The following is a 21,913-nucleotide window of genomic DNA, read 5'->3' as shown; positions in this document are numbered from 1 at the left end:
CATGGACTCATCTGTCCATGGATTTCATCACCAACCTTCCCCCTTCCAAGGGTAATACCGTGGTCTGGGTCGTAGTGGAAAGGTTTAGTAAGCAGGCACATTTTGTACCTTTGGCAGCTCTACCTAATGCGGAAACATTGTCCAGATTGTTTGTGGAGCATGTGGTGCGGTTGCATGGGGTACCCCTGAATGTGGTGTCTGATAGGGGAGTGCAATTTGTGTCCAGATTTTGGAGAGCTTTTTGTAGGAGGTTGGGTATTGGTCTGTCCTTTTCATCCGCCTACCATCCAGAGACTAATGGGCAGACTGAGCGGACGAATCAGTCTCTGGAGCAAATTCTGCGTTGTTTGACCTCAGCCCGACAGGATGATTGGTGTTCTGTGTTACCATTGGCTGAGTTTGCATTTAACAACTGCACTAACCAGTCTACGGGTACATCTCCATTTTTTTGCAATTATGGGTTTCATCCTCATTTTGGAGAATTTTCCCGCTTGAATTCTGGGTGTCCTGGGGCGGATGAGACGATCCAGCGGTTGGGGGAGGTATGGCGGGAGGTCCAGAATAACATTACGAAGGCCCAGGACAAATTTAAATTTTTTGCGGACAAAAAACGATTCGTGGGTCCAGTGTTTCAGGTCGGAGATAAGGTATTGTTATCCACCAAAAATATAAGGCTCAAGGTCCCCTCTGCGAAGCTTGGACCCAAGTTTATAGGTCCCTATGTAATTACCGAAGCAGTTAACCCGGTGGCTTTTCGGTTGAGTCTTCCGCCATCTCTAAGGATCCCTAATGTTTTCCATAAGGCCCTTTTGAAACCTGTGAGGTACGGTGGGGAGGGATCATCATCTTCCCCGACACCGGTTTTGGTAGATGGGCAGGCTGAGTACAAGGTGGAACGAATTGTCGACTCCAGGTTGGTCCGTCGCTCCCTTCAGTATCTGATACATTGGAAGGGCTACGGTCCTGAGGAACGCTCGTGGGTTCCTGCTCGATCAGTTCATGCGGATCGGTTGATCCGAGCCTTTCACCCCAAGTACCCTGAGAGACCTGGGGGTCCGGTGGCCCCCCATTGAGAGGAGGGTACTGTCATGATCCAGGACGGGATTTCGCTTTGACCCGTCCTGGTTAGACTATGGGTTAATTGTGCTGCCTCTCTCTGACAGAAGGAGGCTATTTAGTGCTCACTGGACCTGGGTCCGGTGTCAGTTATACTCCTGCCCTCGGCTGAGTTAAGTGACCTCTTGTATATGTGTGCCTTGTGCCTGATATCTTGCTTGCTTGTTCGGTTGTGATCTGGTTCTGTCCCTGTTACGAGTTCTGCCTGACCCTCTTGTACTGCGCTACCTCTCGTGTATGACTCTCTGCTTGTGACCCGACTTCTCTCTGCTTGTCCCCTTGGTACCACGTCACCCTCTTGTGTATGACCTTTGGCTTTGTCTGACTACCCGTCTGTTTGTCCCTCCTGTACCTTGTTTGCCCGTACTGCTGTGACCTCTGTTTTGCCTGACTCTGAGTTGTTGTATGGTGTCCTGTCCTATCTGAATACAGGACGCTAAGCCCCGCCCCCTTGCAGTCAAATGACCATAGGTCCCGTGCCAGATTATTCATTTTCAGTGTCCGCAGGTCCTGTGCCTCTTTACTTTCCAGCACTGACTGGACCCTGACACTATTAGCCTGAAGCACGCATGGTCACCTCTGCTGCCCTTCTCCACAGGTATCTTTTAGCACTGCTTCTGTACTCAGGACACGCGCACTGGCTCTATGAGAAAGTGCAGTGCGGTTTCTTTGACATATTAGCTGTTTCTTCCCATTGCTTTTTAAAATCATTATTGTCTATGGTAAATGAGGGAAACACCTGCACCCATAATCCTCTTGGGATCAGCCCTTTGGCAATGTAGCGTTCCAAAAAAGATTCATTCCACCACCATCGTGTGCGCTTATTTAAAATACCCTTCACCTTCAATTTAACAGTGAGTTCATCTGTGTCACTAGGGTCAGAATTAGAAACCGTGGTTATGTCATCACTAAACACCTGTTCCAATTTAGTCAGCCACGTCTTGTCACATGCCTGAAAATCCATTTGTCCCAAACGAGATGCTGTGAAATACACAGTATACAAATTAGAAGCACATTTAGGGAAAATTGGGGTGGTAAGATACATATTCCTTATTGCAAGGATACTCTCAAAATACACTATAGTACATAAAAGGACTATCAGAGAGCCATTATTGAGTCCCAATATCAGTAACTGTTAAATCAATATAACTAAAGGCATAAGTCAAAAAAATCAATGTCTTTATTGAAAAATACATAGGTAACAATTAACAATCCAAGTAACACAATATTCAAGAACAGGCAGGCAGCTATATAACCATGCAAGCAATGGTTTGCACCATTACAGCGGACATATCAATTGTCCATTTATAAAGAATTGAAGAAAATTGTAATTAAAGTGCATAGTGCAATTCATCACAAATAACAATGATACTTTTACATAACATGTGTCCGTATAAGCAAAGCACAAAGGACAATATGACAAAGGGTTAACACCTCCATATGTACACTAGATAAATACAATGATCCACATAGTGTGCCCATTATATAAAATATATATATAAAGTTTACATATAAATAGTCACAAACCTTGTGCAGAGCTTACCCATAATGAATGCGTAACCAGAGCGTGGGTGCCCCGACGCGCGTTTCGTTGTGGCTTCTTCGGGGGGCAGTGCACATTGTGTTGATAGCGCCATCGTTAAATCCATCACCCAAAATACTGACATCCAATGAGCGAGCGGACTCATTCCACATCATATGCATGTGCCAGGTCTGGACCTCACAAGTATGGTGTCACATCCGGCACCCAAGAGCGCAACATAATAAACTTGGAAATAAACTGCACCCCACGGTCAGACACAATATTGATAGGGATCCAATGTAATTTTACAATCTCTCTGATGAAAATTTCCACCACGGTCTTGGTGTTAGGTAAAGCGGGTAGCACAATAAAATGCACCATTTTACTGAATCTGTCCACCATCACCAAAATTACAGTATTCCCCACCGACACGGGTAGATTGGTGTTAAAAATTGACCGAAAAATGAGTTCAAGGTCTACTGGAAATCGCCAATGTTTGGAAAGCCCCAGAAGGATGAGTATGAGAGGTTTTAGATTGCGCACAGACACTGCAGGTGGCTACATACTCCTGGACATCCTGATGTATATCTGACCACCAAAAATGCCAAGTAAGAGGATCTGTGGTGGCTTTATTACTTGGATGTCTAGCTAAGACTAAATCATGATGTTCACTAAGAACTTTCAGATGGAAATTCACAGGTACAAACAGTTTACCTAACGGACAATCCGCAGGGGTGTCCCCTGAGCCTCAACAACCTCTTTCTCAAGATCAGAGCATACAGACGCAATAATCACCCTTATTTGAATTAAAGCTACTGAGTCACAGTTATCTCCACCCCCAGGAAAACAATGAGATAAGGCATCTGCCTTAATGTTCTTGTTCCCTGATCAACACGTAGCAAAAAAGTTAAACTTGCTGAAGAACAATGTCCATATTGCTTGTCGAGGCGTTAGACATCTTAGGCTAGTTTCACACTTGCTTTTTTTTGCAGCGCGTTTTTCCCGCAAAAAAACGCATTGAAAAAACGCATACAAATGCATACAAACGCTGCGTTTTTTTCAAGCATTTTTATGCGCATGCAGGAAAAAAACGCAGCGTTTTTGCGCGTTTGTATGCGTTTTTTGTGCGTTTGCGTTTTTTTACAGATTTTGGAAAAACCCCACAAAAAAGAAAAAACAACCATTCAACAACACACAAGACCAATGGGACTTCATTGTGGGTGTGGTATGTTAATATATAGACCCTGTCTACAGTATTCTTCACATTTGCTTGATTCTTCTCGTGACCATGGATCTGCGCTGGAAGAGTTTTCACTTCAACTTGGATTTGGACATCGCGATGGCTCAGGCGTATGCAGTTGCTTGCCATGAACAAAGGAAGAGAGAGAGGCAGCGAAGACGGCGGCGTATGTGGATACATCCGATTGTTGAACTCCGGGAGAGCCGTGGGGCATACCACACCCTCTACAGCGAGCTCCAGTCAAACCCGGAGAAATTTACAGATTATATCCGGATGTCCCACGAAAGTTTCATGGATTTGCTTGCTCGTGTCCAACAATCCATCCGGAGACAGGACACACAGCTCCGTCGTGCGATTCCTCCTGAGGAACGGCTACTGGTGACATTACGGTATGTTTTAAAAACCAAGGGGTGCGGTCTGATGGTTTTTTTTTAAATTTAGTATTCAAAACCTTGGGTAATTAGTTTTCGTGAATGTACTAATATTTTATTTTATAGTTTTTTAAAATAATATACATAAATATTAATTTTACTTCTTTGTCTGTTCACAGATTCCTGGCGACTGGAGAAACCCTATCTTCACTACACTTCCAGTACCGTATTGGAATCTCTACCTTGTCTGGAATTGTTGCTGACACCTGCCGGGCTCTCTGGAATGTTCTTTGTCCAGAATTTATGCCCCTGCCCACCGCTGAAAAGTGGATGGAAATTGCTGACAAATTCTGGACAGTATGCAATTTTCCCAACTGTTTGGGAGCTGTTGATGGTAAACACATACGGATCATCAAACCCCAAAGAACGGGATCTGAGTACTATAATTACAAAAAGTACTTTTCAATAGTACTCATTGCGATTGCGGATGCCGGATGTATGTTTGTAGCAGTGGACATTGGAGCATTTGGCCGTGGTAATGACTCACAGGCTTTTAAAAACTCAGACATGGGCCGGAGGTTGTATGGCAACCAATTTAATTTCCCTATGCCACGGCCTCTTCCTCACACCGAAGCTCCGCCACTGCCCTTCGTAATGGTTGGCGATGAGGCTTTTCAAATGTGCGGAAACTTACTGAAACCCTACTCCAGCCGGGACTTGGACCACACCAAAAAAATATTTAATTACAGGCTGACCAGGGCCAGAAGAACTGTCGAGTGTGCTTTTGGGATTCTTGTCTCCAGATGGCGAATTCTGGGCACGGCCATTAATCTTAAACTTGAAACAGTCGATGAGGTGGTGAAGGCCTGTGTGGTTCTACATAACTTTGTGATGGCTAAAGAGCACCCGACCTTTGAACTGGACGATGATGCTCCTAACCCATTGCCTGAATTCACTCAGCACACTCTCAGGTCATCCGTTGAAGTTGGCCAAATGAGGGACCAATTTGCGGCCTACTTTATTTCTGATGTAGGACGGGTGCACTGGCAAGATGAAATGGTGTAATGTTTTTGTTTGTTTATGGTAATAAAAAACCTTATTTGATACCATTACTGAGTGCACTATATTTTTTAAACTCCAATTAAATAAAAAACTTCCCATGTATAACTGAATTTTTTGATGTTCACACACCTGGGCAGGTAAATACACATATGAGTTAAAATGCAGCATTGCTAGTCTGCGTGAAATATATTGGAACGAGCAAAGCTGCAGGCCATGAATCAGGAAACCATTTTTGTGATTTTCTCAAAACACAACCCTCAAAACCCAACCCCAATGAAAGTCCATGGGGAATACAAGTCAGCATTGAGTGGATGAATGTAATCTGCTCCATTCCAAATTACAAGTTATTACACTAGGCCTTGGAATGACTATACTAGGCCGTGGTATTTCAAATATGAGTATAGTAGGCCTTGGGCCTACTAGTATAGTCATATGTGAAATACCACGGCCTAGTATAGTCATACCAAGGCCTACTCGATTTTTGCCAACTAGGATCTTGTTTCACGAAAAACAAACTGGTGAAACTTGACAAGTTTCAACAGTTTGTTTTTCATGAAACCAGATTCTAGTTGGTAAAACTAGAGTTATTACACTAGGCCTTGTAATGACTACACTAGGCCGTGGTATTTCAAATATGAGTATAGTAGGCCTTGGGGCTAGTAGTATAGTAATATGTGAAATACCACGGCCTAGTATAGTCATACCAAGGCCTACTGTAATAACTCGATTTTTAACAACTAGCATCTTGTTTCACAAAAAACAAACTGGTGAAACTAGAAAGAAACTTATTTTTAAGACAAGTTTCAACAGTTTGTTTTTCATGAAACCAGATCCAAGTTGGTAAAACTCGAGTTATTACACTAGGCCTTGGTATGACTATACTAGTCCGTGTTATTTCACATATGACTATACTAGGCCTTGGGTTGGTTTTTAACATGTATTTACCCATCAGTGTGTGTGAGCGGCGCAAACAACATTAATGAAACTTTGTAATGGTGAACCACAAATGTAAATTTATTTTTAAACACAAAAATAAACCAAAAAATTATTTTTTCCGGCGTTTGGGGGCAGATGGTTTCAATTTGGGGGTGTGCAGGGAATATGCAACACTTGCAGTTGAAGACGGTGTTTGAGGGGAAGGGGCAACAAAACTTGTGGGGGAAGGTAGTCCAGTTAAGGGAATTAAACTAGGAACACTTGGAGGAGAGGAAATCTGTTCAGGTACATTAGTTGTAATGGCATGTCGCCGTAGGCTTGTGTGCCTGGACCGACTTTGGCCCAATGCCCGCCTTGATAGATTTCGCCTTGAACTAGGGGCAAATATTGAATGTAGGTCCCCCGTCTGCTGGTGTGGCTGCTGCTGCTGAGGTGGCTGCTGCTGCTGCTGAGGTGGCGGCTGCTGCTGAGGTGGCTGCTGCTGCTGCTGAGGTGGCTGCTGCTGCTGAGGTGGTTGCTGCTGCTGCTGAGGTGGTTGCTGCTGCTGCTGAGGTGGCTGCTGCTGAGGTGGCTGCTGCTGCTGAGGTGGCTGCTGCTGCTGCTCTTCGTTGGCAGTGCTTGTCCTTGCAGGAGGACTGGTGGCGGCAGTGATGGTCCAGGTTTGCAGAGTGGTGGTGGCAGGGCTACTACATGTTGTTGTAGCGGCAGGGCTGTTCCATGTTTGCCTAGTGGTGGCTGAGCTCCACGCATGCATGGGAGTGGCGGTGGTGCTCCAGACAGGAGCAGCGCTTGCCATGGTGGTGTCGGTGAAGTGACCAGCTGCACTCAGACTTGTGGTGGTGTAACGGTGGGTGTCCTGGCTTTGAATAGAGGTGTCCGTGCAGTGGTATGCAGCACAAGTCGGTAGTGAGATGAAGCGAGTCAATGGTGGCACAGGTGGAAATGACACCACTGACTGCTGACCGTACCGATTATGCTGCATAGCCTGCAAGAAAGCATTGTTGCAGGCACTGCAGCACATTCAGCTGTTGCTCAGGACTAAGGTGTTCCGCCATGCCCTTTTCAATCTTACTAAAAAAATGGTGTGCTGGTCTGTTGAGGTCGGCCTCCAGACGGTCAAGGCGCTGTTCTACAGAATTGAAGCGGTGTTCAAAGTGGTTAAAACCACGTTCCATGAGTGCAAAACCGCTTTCAACTCTGTCGGACAGTGACTTGAGGCTGGAATTAAAGGCCTCGCTCAAATGCATAAACTCGGGCAAGACATTCCTGTCCAAGGCCCTCTGCCGCTGGCGGGTAGTGCCCGCATAACCAGTGGCAGAGACCTGGGACAGGGGAACACCTGATGGCCCAGCTTCCTGGTCACCAGCTGTGTGTGTGGTTGACCTGCAAGGTGCTTCCTGGCTGTCGGATGGCTGGGACGGGTCAGAGGACGTCCGAGGAAGGACCGCTCCAGGGCCAGGTTGCAGGGTGCTGCTCCAGGTGCTGTGGAAGAAAGGAAAATCATTACTACCATGCCTTTACAAGAAGCATCAGCTGTGGATTAGAAAAACACAGATTAATAAAAATAAAAACCCAAAATTTATAATACTTACGATCTCGTGGCAAGGATCGGTCTTAGGAACTGCAACGCGTGATAGTGACGGTATCTAGTTCTGGTCCTTGACGCAGATCCACTGCGAACCTGGCCCTCAGCACGAACATCACTGTTGAAGCGGTCCTTGATCGAACGCCAACGTGTTCGGACTTTGTCCACTGTTGTTAAAAAAAAAAAAAAAAAGTGCCGTCAAGGACAACAGTCACTGCGGCACAATATAGCAATACAATACTCAAAGCAGTCACTGTAGACCCCGATGACACTGTTGGGTTTCCTGCTAGAATACACCTAGCACGAAACCCAACAGTGCCGTCAAGGACAACAGTCACTGCGGCACAATGTAGCAATACAATACTCAAAGCAGTCACTGTAGACCCCGATGACACTGTTGGGTTTCCTGCTAGAATACACCTAGCACGAAACCCAACAGTGCCGTCAAGGACAACAGTCACTGCGGCACAATGTAGCAATACAATACTCAAAGCAGTCACTGTAGACCCCGATGACACTGTTGGGTTTCCTGCTAGAATACACCTAGCACGAAACCCAACAGTGCCGTCAAGGACAACAGTCACTGCGGCACAATGTAGCAATACAATACTCAAAGCAGTCACTGTAGACCCCGATGACACTGTTGGGTTTCCTGCTAGAATACACCTAGCACGAAACCCAACAGTGCCGTCAAGGACAACAGTCACTGCGGCACAATGTAGCAATACAATACTCAAAGCAGTCACTGTAGACCCCGATGACACTGTTAGGTTTCCTGCTAGAATACACCTAGCACGAAACCCAACAGTGCCGTCAAGGACAACAGTCACTGCGGCACAATACAGAGCAGGGAAATACTCACTAAACGCCTTTTTGGAGGATGCTGTGGCGCTGTCCCAGCCATCCATCAACGCTGCGGCCACCTCATTCCATAGCCGCCGGGTCACCACAATGTCCTTGTGCAGCCGGTCACGGCTGTCCCACAACGGCGAACGCTCCTGGACCAGGCTGATGAGCTGCTCATTATCCAGGTAGACGTCTTCATCCCGTTGTGGAACCTAGACAAAACACATTCATTAGAATAATCAAATTTAAATTGAATAAAAAGTTACAAAAAAAGAAACATAAAAAAGAGTAAAAATAGAAGATAAAAAATAAAGAACATTACAAATCATTTGATACTTACATTCCGTATCACCACCGGGACTTGGCTTCGCTGCTCCTGCTCTTCGCCCTCACTAGTCCCGTCCGCAGAAGATGATGATGACGATGTCTTAAAAAAGTTGAAAAAAACGTAAGAGATTTGGAGAAGCAGCAGATATACTTACCAGATGCACGAAAATAATCACCTCACGGTCTGCTTGCGCCAATTCCTGCCGCGATGGGGAATACTCGGATTCTGAAGACATACTGCATGTAAAAATAATAAAAATCATTAGTACATACATAATTTAAAAGGACAGGCATATAATGTAATATACTCACATTCTTCGCTGATAGAAGAAGGGTTCCTTGTTGACTGTCTGCTCTCCAATCTGTCAGTGTAGTAGTGGCAGAGTTTTGGCAGGCACCTCCTTTATATAGACTTTTTTTTTTTTACTTTAGAAGATTATAACTAGTACAACAAGTGGACACCACCAAAAAAACGCAGCGCTAAAAAAACGCTTACATGCGCATGCCAGTGCGCACGTATGCGCATCCATAGGCTATAATGGCCATTTTTAGCGCAAAACGTGCGCATACGTGCGCATGCGCTTTTTTGCAGGGACAAAAAATGCAACATGCTGCGTCTGGAAAATACAAACGCACACCCAAAAAAAACGCAGCGCATGAAAATCGCATACGTGCGCATGCCAGCGCGCAGGTATGCGCACCCATGTTAAATATAGGGGAAAAAACACATGCGCACGTATGCGTTTTTTTCCAGCGCAAAAAAACGCATACGTGAAACCAGCCTTACAGACTCAAAATTTATGAAATTTTTATGATCCATGATTACTGTAACGGATGAACTGCCCTCTCCAAAAAAAATGACGCCACTCTTCAAATGCCCACTTGATTGCCAAGAGTTCCCTGTTACCAATATCGTGATTTCTTTGTTGGTGCTTTTTCACCCTTATACATTCTTATATACTACATAATTATTCATGTGTGTATTTTCTGTAAATTAATAAATAATGAACTTTTATGCAATGAAACTCTTTTCTTTCGTATTGCACAAATATGGTCTTTTTTTGGAGTGGCACTTCACTTTTACATCCTTGTATTTAACCCATATTCTTGGATGTTGGTTGTTTTGTACCTAATGAATCTTGCTAATCTCTGTATGATAATCGGCACAGATGCAAAATACTTCTTCAAGGTATTGAATGCCTCCCTGGATGGACTGGACCACTTTGAAAAGTCGGTTTCCTTCCTGGTCATATCTGTCAGAGGTTTGGCCACTACCAAAAAGTTTTTGATGGACTTACGGTAGGAGTTGGCAAAACCCAAAAACCCATGTAAATACCTTCAAAACTTCAGGACTTGAAGATTCATGCGAAAACCAGTGGATGATAAAACATATCTTAGAAAAAGGATCTCTTCAACCGAGAACATACATTTCTCTGGTTTGAAAAATAAATTATAGTCTCTGAGTATCTGTAAGACCTGCCTGACATGTTCCAGATGTGACAGAAGGTAGGGTGAATAATATGATATCAAAACAGATTACAACAAATCTACCAACCAGGTGACTAAAGATGTCGTTCACAAAGTGCTGAAAGACAGTGTGGGAGCACTAGTCAATCCATATGACTTTACAAAGTTCTCAAAGTGTCCTTCAGGCGCATTGAAAGCTGTTTCCACTCATCTCCCTCTTTAATACAAATGAGATTATACGCCCCTTGAGATCCAGTTTAGAAAACCATTTTGCTCCTACAATCTGATTACAGAGGTCTGGGATGAGAGCAGATAGAGATCCTGGACCATGATCTGATTGAGTTTGTATAAATCTAGGCAGGGGCATAAGCCCCATCTTTCTTCTTTAGAAAGAAAAACCCTGTAGCAATGGGGGATGAGGGTAGTATGATATGACCCTTTGCCAAACTTTCCGTGATATAATCCTTCAAGGCTTGTCTCTCGGGACCAGAGATATTATATAGTCTGCTCTTTGGCAGCTTGGCTTCATGAAGAAGATTGACGGCGCAGCCATAAGGATGATGGGGAGGAAGTTCTTGGCACTCCTGCTCTGAAAACACATTCCCAAAGTCAGACAGGTATTAAGGCACATACTGGATATCCACTCTTGCAACCTGGGTGCCCAGGTAGCCCGATGGTAAATGGAAGTTCTGCAATGACTATCGGAAGTTGAATTAGGTCTCCAAGCTTGACGCATATCCCATGTCACGCGTAGATGAGCTAATCAGGAGACTTGGGCCCACAAGGTATATAACCACCTTGGATTTGACTAAGGGATATTGCCAGATCCCCATGGCACAGGAGGAAGCCAAGGAGAACACTACGTTTTCTATGCTGGATGGATGCTTCCAGTATGTCCAGATGCCGTTTGGACTGCAGGGGGCTCCGGCGACCTTCCAGAGAGCTATGAATAGAATCCTTGCACCACATAAGCAATACGCCGCGGCATACCTGAATGATAATGTTATCTTCAGCCCGAACTAGGAGAGTCATCTGGAAATTGTCCAGGTGGTGTTTGATGCTATAAGGAAAGCAGGGTTTTCAATAAACCCAAAGAAATGTGTCTTGGGGAAAGTAGAAGCCAAATACCTGGGATATGTAGTGGGTAGAGGCGAGATCAAACCCCAAATCAGTAAAGTGGAGGCAATTTAAACATGGCCGAGACCGTTGTAAAAAAACAAGTTAGAGCCTTCCTGGGGATCGTGAGATAATATAGGAAATTCGTCCCGAATTTTGCCATGATGGCCGCGCCCCTGACTAACCTCCTTAAGGGGACAATATTGGTAATGGTTAAATGGTCTGAAGTGGCAGAGAGGGCCTTTCAAAAAATGAAAGGGGCTCTGTGTAAGCAACCGATTCTCGTGGCTGCTGTCTTTAGGAAAGAGTTTAAATTCCAAACATACCCCTCAGATATCGGTTTAGTAGCAGTCCTTTCCCAGGAGATACACGAGGAGGATCACCCTGTTCTCTACCTGAGTAGAAAGCTGTCCTCATGTGAGCGATAAGAGATAGGCAGCAGAGGGCGCGGCGTGCACTAACCACATCATCGCGCCCTCCGCTGCCTAAACGTCACTGACAGAGGACGCAGCAGACAGCAGCAAGCAGGGATGGACCGGTGAATGTTGGATATACTTATCCCCTCCTGGTGCGGTCTCTGCAGCCCCCCGCTTCTCCCACGGTCTCCCACGTCCTCCCTTCCTTCCTTCAGCGGTCCCGTGATACCGCTCATTAAATTCACGAATATGTGCATATTCATGAGTTTAATGAGCGGTACCACATGACCGCTGAAGGAAGGGAAACTGGGAGAAGCGGGGGGCGGCTGCAGAGACGCATCAGGGGGAGTCAGTATGATCTCTGACACCCCCGCTCCCCCTCCCCCACTGATCCTCAAGTATATGACTTGTGTATAAGCAGAGAGGGGCACTTTCAGCCCCAAAAAAGGGCTTTAAATACCGGCTTATACACGAGTGTATACGGTATGTAGTGTGGCTAATGATCGCATAGTCGATGGAAGGTATGGCTTGTTTCTGTGATGTAACCTGGAGTATTTTCTCTAGTGCATGAAAACACTAAGAGGTTCATTTGTTGCACCTGGGACCAGGTTGTGGGTGGCTGGGAGAGATGGTTAGGACTAGCTACCCACATACCTCACTTCTAGGTGTGGCTAAGAGACTGTAATGTAGGCTGTTGTTTGGCACATGGTCTGTGTGTAGAGAGGGAGAAGGCCTCCTGTGTGTTTTGCTCCTGACCGAGCCTGAGTACTGGACGCTAACCCAATTATGTGCCCACAGGCCTGGAAAAGCAGAGCCCTGTTATGGACATTTTGTGTTTTGATTTCCTGATCTAAAGGTTGTTTATTTTCTGTTTGTGTTCTGGGGTTTATGAAGCAATTAACCCCCATGAACTATTAAAGAAGCAAGCCTCCTGTTTTACTCCCATCGCACCCAAGTGACTAAAATCCCTACAATGCATAGATTATCTGGATATTGGGAGGATGAAGGTATCACAGTCCGCACAGTGCCACATTGATGAATGTTTCTCACCAATCCCCCATGCAGGGAGTTTATTCAGTTTCTATTGACTCTCATTGTAGTAATTTGATAGATCCCTAAATCAAGAGCGTTGCTCCTGGGTAGCTGTGTACAGAGCTGAGATTATAAAGTGTCAATACTGTATCTATGAATGTTTCTTCAAAAGAATATCCTTAACCTCGCTTGTCACTTTGGCATATCACAATTATATACTATGTTATTGCTGGATCATCATCATAAATTCAAGGACATAATATCTGTAAATAAAACTGCACGATTACGTCATGAGAAATTGTCACCATAGTTATATATGTAGATATGTAGTCACTGCATATATGTATATAATGAAACTATGGTACATGTGTATGTGCAGGATATGCACTGTATGCAAAACATGTTATGTGTAACAATGTATGGTCGGAGCATACAATTAAATGGAATTTATACACTGTTTACCTGCAGGAAGAATGCTATGAAATGAAAATGTTTCAGGCAAATGATAACAAATAAAATAAATATACAATCAACTTGTTATTATGGGAGGCTGTATTGAAAGGGAAGTGCAAAATGAAAAGTTACATGCATTTCTGAGCTCCCCCTAGTGGTGACTGCAGGTAAAATCTTATCATGAATCTCTGTATACAGGGAGATCCCGCTAGTGATGACTGCAGACAGGATATTATCATGTAACTCTGCATACAGGGAGCTCCCCCTAGTGGTGGCTGCAGACAGAATCATATCATGTATCTCTGTATACAGGGAGCTCCCCCTAGTGGTGGCTGCAGACAGGATCTTATCATGTATCTCTGTATACTGGGAGCTCCCCCTAGTGGTGGCTGCAGACAGGATCTTATCATGTATCTCTGTATACTGGGAGCTCCCCCTAGTGGTGGCTGCAGACAGGATCTTATCAAGTATCTCTGTATACAGAGAGCTCCCCCTAGTGGTGACTGCAGACAGGATCTTATCATGTATCTCTGTATACAGGGAGCTCCCCCTAGTGGTGGCTGCAGACAGGATCTTATCATGTATCTCTGTATACTGGGAGCTCCCCCTAGTGGTGGCTGCAGACAGGATCTTATCATGCATCTCTGTATACAGGGAGCTCCCCCTAGTGGTGACCGCAGACAGGATCTTATCATGTATCTCTGTATACAGGGGGCTCCCTCTAGTGGTGGCTGCAGACAGGATCTTATCATGTATCTCTGTATACAGGGAGCTCCCCATAGTGGTGGCTGCAGACAGGATCTTATCATGTATCTCTGTATACTGGGAGCTCCCCCTAGTGGTGGCTGCAGACAGGATCTTATCATGTATCTTTGTATACTGGGAGCTCCTGCTAGCGGTGACTGCAGACAGAACCTTATCATGTATCTCTGTATGCAGGGAGCTCCCCGTAGTGGTGACTGCAGACAGGATTATACCATGTATCTCTGTATACAGAGAACTCCCCCTAGTGGTGGCTGCTGACATAATCTTATTATTTCTTACTGTATACAGGGAGCTCCCCCTAGTAGTGACTGAAGACAGAATCTAATGTATCTCTGTATAGAGGGAGCTCCCCCAAGTGGTGGCTGCAGACATGATCTTATCATGTATCTCTGTATACAGGGAGCACCCCCTAGTAGTGGCTGCTGACATAATCTTATTATTTGTCACTGTATACAGGGAGCTCCCCCTAGTGGTGGCTACAGACAGGATCTTATCATGTATCTCTGTATACAGGGAGCTCGCCCTAGTGGTGGCTGCAGACAGGATCTTATCATGTATCTCTGTATACAGGGAGCTCCCCCTAGTGGTGGCTACAGACAGGATCTTACCATGTATCTCAGTATACAGGGAGCTCCCCCTAGTGGTGGCTGCAGACAGAATCTTATCATGTATCTCTGTATACAGGGAGCTCCTCCTAGTGGTGGCTGCAGACAGGATCTTATCATGTATCTCTGTATACAGGGAGCTCCCCCTAGTGGTGGCTGCAGACAGGATCTTATCATGTATCTCTGTATACTGGGAGCTCCCCTTAGCGGTGACTGCAGACAGAACCTTATCATGTATCTCTGTATACAGTGAGCTCCCCCTAGTGGTGACTGCAGACAGGATCATACCATGTATTTCTGTATACAGAGAGCACCCCCTAGTGGTGACTGCAGACAGGATCTTATCATGTATCTGTATACAGGGAGCTCCTCCTAGCGGTGGCTGCAGACAGGACCTTATCATGTATCTCTGTATACAGGGAGCTCCCCCTAGTGGTGGCTGCAGACAGGATCTTATCATGTATCTCTGTATACTGGGAGCTCCCCTTAGCGGTGACTGCAGACAGAACCTTATCATGTATCTCTGTATACAGGGAGCTCCCCCTAGTGGTGACTGCAGACAGGATCATACCATGTATCTCTGTATACAGAGAGCACCCCCTAGTGGTGGCTGCTGACATAATCTTATTATTTATCACTGTATACAGGGAGATCCCCCTAGTAGTGACTGAAGACAGAATCTAATGTATCTCTGTATAGAGGGAGCTCCCCCTAGTGGTGGCTGCAGACAGGATCTTTTTATGTATCCCTGTATACAGGGAGCACCCCCTAGTGGTGGCTGCTGACATAATCTTAATATTTGTCCTGTATACAGGGAGCTCCCCCTAGTGGTGACTGCAGACAGGATCTTATCATGTATCTCTGTATACAGGGAGTTCGTCCTAGTGGTGACTGCTGACATAATCTTAATATTTGTCCTGTATACAGGGAGCTCCCCCTAGTGGTGACTGCAGACAGGATCTTATCATCTATCTCTGTATACAGGGAGCTCCCCCTAGTGGTGGCTGCAGACAGGATCTTATCATGTATCTCTGCATAATGGGAGCTCCCCCTATTGGTGACTACAGACAGAACCTTATCATGTATCTCTCTATACAGGGAGCACCCCCTAGTGGTGGCTGCTGACATAATCTTATTATTTATTACTGTATACTGGGAGCTCCCCCTAGTAATAACTGCAGACGGGATCTTATTTTGTATCTCTGTATACAGGGAGCTCCCCCTAGTGGTGTCTACAGACAGGATCTTATCATGTATCTCTGTATGCAGGGAGCTCCCCCTAGTGGTGGCTGCAGACAGGTTCTTACCATGTATCTCTGTATACAGGGAGCTCCCCCTAGTGGTGGCTGCAGACAGAATCTTATCATGTATCTCTGTATACAGGGAGCTCCTCCTAGCGGTGGCTGCAGACAGGATCTTATCATGTATCACTGTACACAGGGAGCTCCCGCTAGTGGTGGCTGCAGACAGGATCTTATCATGTATCATTGTATACAGGGAGCTCCCCCTATTGGTGACTGCAGACAGGATCTTATCATGTATGCTAATACGGGGAGCTCCCCCTAGTGGTGGCTGCAGACAGAATCTCATCATGTATCTCTGTATACAGGGAGCTCCCCCTAGTGGTTTGTGGAGACAAATCTTATTCTTTACGTGTTTATCAATGGGGTAGACTCGTGCAGGTGCAGAAAATACCTTTGTGTTGCTCTAATGTTCTTTCGTGTGTCTCTTTGAGCTTTGTAGGACTGTAATTATCTCATTAAGGTTTATTTATGTTATCCTTGTGTGGTTTCTCCAGTGACAGTAGATGAACACTCATCTTCTAAAAAAATCAACTGAACACAATAGAGAATGTTTAAAGTCCGAAAGAGTTGAATGAAAAGATGAGCTCTGCTACATCAATATGTTTCAACACTTCCATCCTTAATAAACCATAAGAAATAGAAAATAAATCTTTAAGATGGAAGGCGATTTCTTCACAAACTTGAGGAACTCTTAATCAGCTGTCACCGTTTCCATGCTCTGCGCTGTCGCTTGGACGTCTCCAGTCTCTTCATACTTTTCAGAATTATTCTGTAATCAATTTTCTTCAGAAGCAGAATGTGTGGCGGTTTTATAGAATTTCTTCCCAATGCTTTTATTATTGGCTATTTACAGAGGGAACATCCAATAACGTCTGCGTGTTGGAGGATTATTGGAGCATGGTAACATCAGGGCTGCATTATAAGAGCTTAGTGGCGGTTTCTCCGTTGGAACTAATATATTATATACACTGTTGAAGAGATAGAATGAAGGCGGCAGTGATGGACAGGGGATATATCAAAGGCCATTTCATTGTTCTGATCCCTCTAATATAAAAAAAGAACATTTTCTTAAAGTTTCCTATTTGTTAGAAGCTCAACTGGTGAGATGGATTCTCTGAGCTGTGGGACTGTGATGAACGGCGGACCGCTGCCACCAAAATGCGATGGACAGCGGACCCCGTGCCACTAATGTCACGATCCCACCAACGACACGGGTTTGTCAGTGGATGGAGGGACGCGACGCACTGCCGGCACACGGCTATCACAGGCACAGTGGGGGCTTATCTTAGTTATCCCACCACCGGCACCACGTGACAAAAATACAGCAAGCTAATCTTGCTCTAACAATTTACCGCAGGGGTATTTTGGATGCCCCACCACTGCTAACAACCTTCCAAGAACTGCGGGGATTTATGTATATCCCACTTTCTCAGTTCCACTTTGGAACTTGCAGCTCTCTGGCGCCCCCCCTTACCCTCAGGTCAGTCAGGGAATTGCACCTAGGATAAGTAGTCGCCGGATGGGCTGCTTGTTGTGTACGGGCACTTAGACTACTGCAGTAAGGGAATTATCAATGCTGTGGCCGCAGCCCCTCATTCAGCATGTAAGACCCGTCTGTACTGCCAACTAGCCTAACCCACCGCACACACCACGCTGCCACCAGCTACGCTTTACTTAATCACAGAGTTAATTAAGAGGGTCCGTGACAAACCCCAAATTAGTAGCGATTATCTAAAAAAGGTGCATAGTTCGTTTCTTAGAGCATGGAGGCAAACTAATAGATTTTATCATTTATTCCCAAAGTGGGCAGTGATTACATAAAAATTGTTATAACGTTGAGACATTACATATGTACAAATACAAATATAAAACAAAGTGGATGAAAGAACAGAAAGTAACACTCACATGTGCGTAGTTGGTATTAGGCATACCATGTGGCTGGGGGAGGGGCGCTTAACCAAACGTCTCCACTCATTGGCACGTCTCTCTGGCATGAGGACTTCGGCTGAACTGAGCTCATTGTCCCCTCGCATCCCTTATGGTCTAGGCTGTGTGACCTCAGAAAAAGGGGCCGGCTGGTGGAGGTTCCACCCACCTTCTCTCTAAGTGGAAACTTTACTAAAAACTTATACTAACTATATCAGGACGAGAAAAGCTCGTATAACCACCCATAGGGTACCATTGTTTGTAATTTACCAAATAGAGTGAAACAACTCCAAGCATTCCATACTTAGGACACTCCATTTGGGAGCAATCCATATCTCAGTTTCTGGAAGTCTGAGAATCGTGAAACTTAGGGGTTTAGAAAGCTGGCTTCATTGCTTACACAGTGATATGATTATTATATCTCGACAGTATATGGTTTTTGCGATACAGTCTCTTTAATATCACCTATAGCTAGATTGGTCTTGTGGGATCAGACAAAGGGACATCCTTTCCACTTAGCTGTGCAGGTATGGGGGAATGAGAGGGCTTCGTGAGGAAATGGACAGTTTCAGGTTTCACAGAGCTGCACACAGGAAGACACTGGTGTGTGTGTTGTGGGGGAAGATGGGGGTTGCAGCTACATGACAGGCTCGTCTCCTCAGTGTGTAGCAATGGGAGATTCTAGAAAGTTCTGCAAAATCATATCTTACATTACAGGGACACATTAAGCAGCACGGACCAGAGGTGTTGATACAGTGGAGCTGCTCTTTTCTGGATGGCTCATGGAACAGCAAGGACCAGTACAGCTAGATATGCCGGATGATAGATGGATAAGTGAAGTAGGAAACATCTGAAGCAATGTCTAATGTGTGGACTATGCTTTAACAGCAGAGTAGAAGATGTGGCCGAGCCAGGAATGGTGAGATGAGTTGGTGAGTCAGCAATATCAGAAAAACAAAGATGAGTTTGCTATCTGGTACCTTGTTGCAACAAAGTTGGAGATTTAAACAACATCAACATCAAAAATAGCAGAGCTAAACTTTGCATTAATAGCTGGCTCTAGTGTAAGGGGTGTACCGGGACCGTGTAATACCTCACTCCCTTCCTTAGTGTTATAACAATGCTACTGTTAGAGTGTTAGCGACTCCTGGAGTGGACCCTCTGGGTCGCGGCACCAACCCTCCCAGGGCGAGCTAGCCTAGTGAGGACCACCCCCTATACAGGGAGTGTCAGGAGCAAGCCCCAGGGGATACGATACCACGACTGCTGGCACCAGGCGGCCGGCTCACAGGAGATACGAGACTGTGTGACTCGAGGGTGCAGGATACTAGGGAACACAGGAGAGTACACGGGAGTGCGCTGAGTACAGGGTAGTGCTAGACGGGTACACGTGGGCACATAAGGCGTGTAGCAAGTAACAGAACACAGGAATAGAGTGAATGCCAGGAGGCACGGCGGAGCATGAAGAAACAAGGGTTCAGAGCAAGTGCTAGGAGCACCACAGAATAGCAGACAGAGCAGAGGACCTGAGAACAGCGCACAGCCAGGCTGGGACACAGCTGACCCAGCCAGGAAGCACAACAATAATCAGGCACCTCCCCTAGGGGGAGGTCGTCTGATATAGCACATGACTACTACTGGTTCCGGGTCAGGACCTAGCCGGAAAACACATGACCACTAGTGGTTCCGGGTCAGGTCCTCCAATACCATAGAGAGGACCGAGCCCTATACAGCACTGACAGGAGCGCGCAAGCGCAAACGTGGCATGGAGGAGGAGACCCGGGGACGAGAGTTGCGCGTGCGCACCCGACAGGGACCCCTGAGGGACCGCCGTACCGGAGGGAGTGACGTCGGGGCTGAAGCCCCGCCTCCTTGTGAGCGCGGCATAACAGTACCCCCTCCTTTAAGCCCCCTCTCTCTAGAACTGGAAAATAGCACCTTGACACTAGGAGCGGGATCCAGACACTTCCTAACTGCATGAGGACCAATGAGATCCAGAGTCTCAATACGAGAAAATTCGGTCTCCTGCCATACCCTGGAGAACTCCACGGACAGAGAGTCGGAGGCAGGTATCCCCGAGACAGGTCGAACCGGCAGAGGCACACAGACATGCTTGGAGGCCGAAATGGTGGTGCAGTCATTGGAAGTCAATTCATCCTTAGGAGGCGAGCAGTTGGAGGATGGTTGCTTGGGAAGTTTCTTCTTGGCACACGATGGGCAAGCAGCCACGAAGTCTTTGACGTCCTGAGCAATAGATGGCCACCAGTAATCGTGGGATAAATGGGAGAGTGTCCTCTTGGCACCAACATGACCGGCAGCCGGAGAAGAATGTCCCCAGGATAACACACCTTTACGGTTACCTTTAGACACAAAGGTCTCCCCTGGACGCTGGGGCGTCAACTTGACGGAAGCCACGGTAATTACCTTGGGACGGTCACTTGACGGAGGTGGAGACTGACGCTCAGCCCCCCTGTTGATAATGTCACAAGTCACAGACCGATTGCTTGAATGATGTGGAGACTGACTCTCAGCCTCCTTCTCGACAATGTCACAAGTCACAGACGGAATGCTTGACGGATGTGGAGACTGACTCTCAGCCTCCTTCTCGACAATGTCACAAGTCACAGACGGAATGCTTGACGGATGTGGAGACTGACTCTCAGCCTCCTTCTCGACAATGTCACAAGTCACAGACGGGATGGTGGACGGCGGACCTATAACCTTCGAAGACGAGCAAGCAGAGTTCTTCGGATGAATGAACAGCAGGCAACTCTTTTGACAGGACGGTCCCCAACGGAGTATATCACCAGATTGCCAGTCCAGGGTCGGCCCATGAATACGTAACCAAGGAAGTCCAAGAAGAAGGGTATGAGGCGAAGTCGGCAATACGTAGAAGGAGATCCGCTCCCGATGACATGTGCCAATCTGCAACTCAACTTCCTCAGTGACCTGGTTAACGGTGTCCTGCAAGGGCTTATCGTCGACCGGAACTACTGACTTAGGAGACTCCAGGGATCTGACAGGGATGCGAAACTTCTTAACTGCCTCGAGACTAATAAAGTTACCCACTGCGCCAGAGTCCACAATAGCTTTCACAGTAAAAGTCTCAAAACCAAAATTCAGGGAGACAGGCACGGTCAGGGGTAGAGAGGAATCACATACACTTGGGGAGACCTCACTTAACAGTCCCAGGCGGAGAGACTTCCCCGGTCTCTTGGGACATGAGCGTAGAAAGTGGGAGGCATCCCCACAATAGAAACAGAGCCCTTGTGCCTGCCTTTTCACACGACGCCGTTGAGCTATCTGGAGGCGATCCTCCTGCATAGGCTCAGGTACCGGATCTGCCGCAGATAACTCGGGTAACGGATGAGAAAAACTGCGAGTGGACGAAGAGAGGCGAGAGGACCCTCTCTCTCTGGCTGACTCGCGGGTGCGCTCCTGGAAGCGCAAATCAATGCGGGTCGCGAGAGAGATAAGATCCTCCAAATTGGTAGGGGTATCTCGGCCCGCCAGTTCGTCTTTGATCCGACCGGACAGACCACGCTAAAAGGCCCCTACGAGGGCATCATTATTCCAACCTAGCTCAGAGGACAAGGTGCGAAAACATATCGCGTATTGTCCAACCGATAGAGAACCTTGACGAAGATTAAAGAGGGATTCGGTGGTGGAAGCAAGGCGACCCGGCTCGTCGAACACCTTACGGAAAGTGTCCAAAAAGATGGAAAGCTGAGCGACGAGCGGGTCATCACGCTCCCAAAGGGGATTCACCCACGCAAGCGCCTTACCCTCTAAGTGAGAAACAATAAATGCTATTTTAGCACGAT

Source organism: Dendrobates tinctorius, unplaced genomic scaffold, assembly GCF_039654945.1.
Source record: "Dendrobates tinctorius isolate UK_male_01 unplaced genomic scaffold, ASM3965494v1 ptg000232l, whole genome shotgun sequence".
NCBI lineage: Eukaryota > Metazoa > Chordata > Amphibia > Anura > Dendrobatidae > Dendrobates > Dendrobates tinctorius.
Note: the sequence above shows the minus strand (reverse complement) of the source record.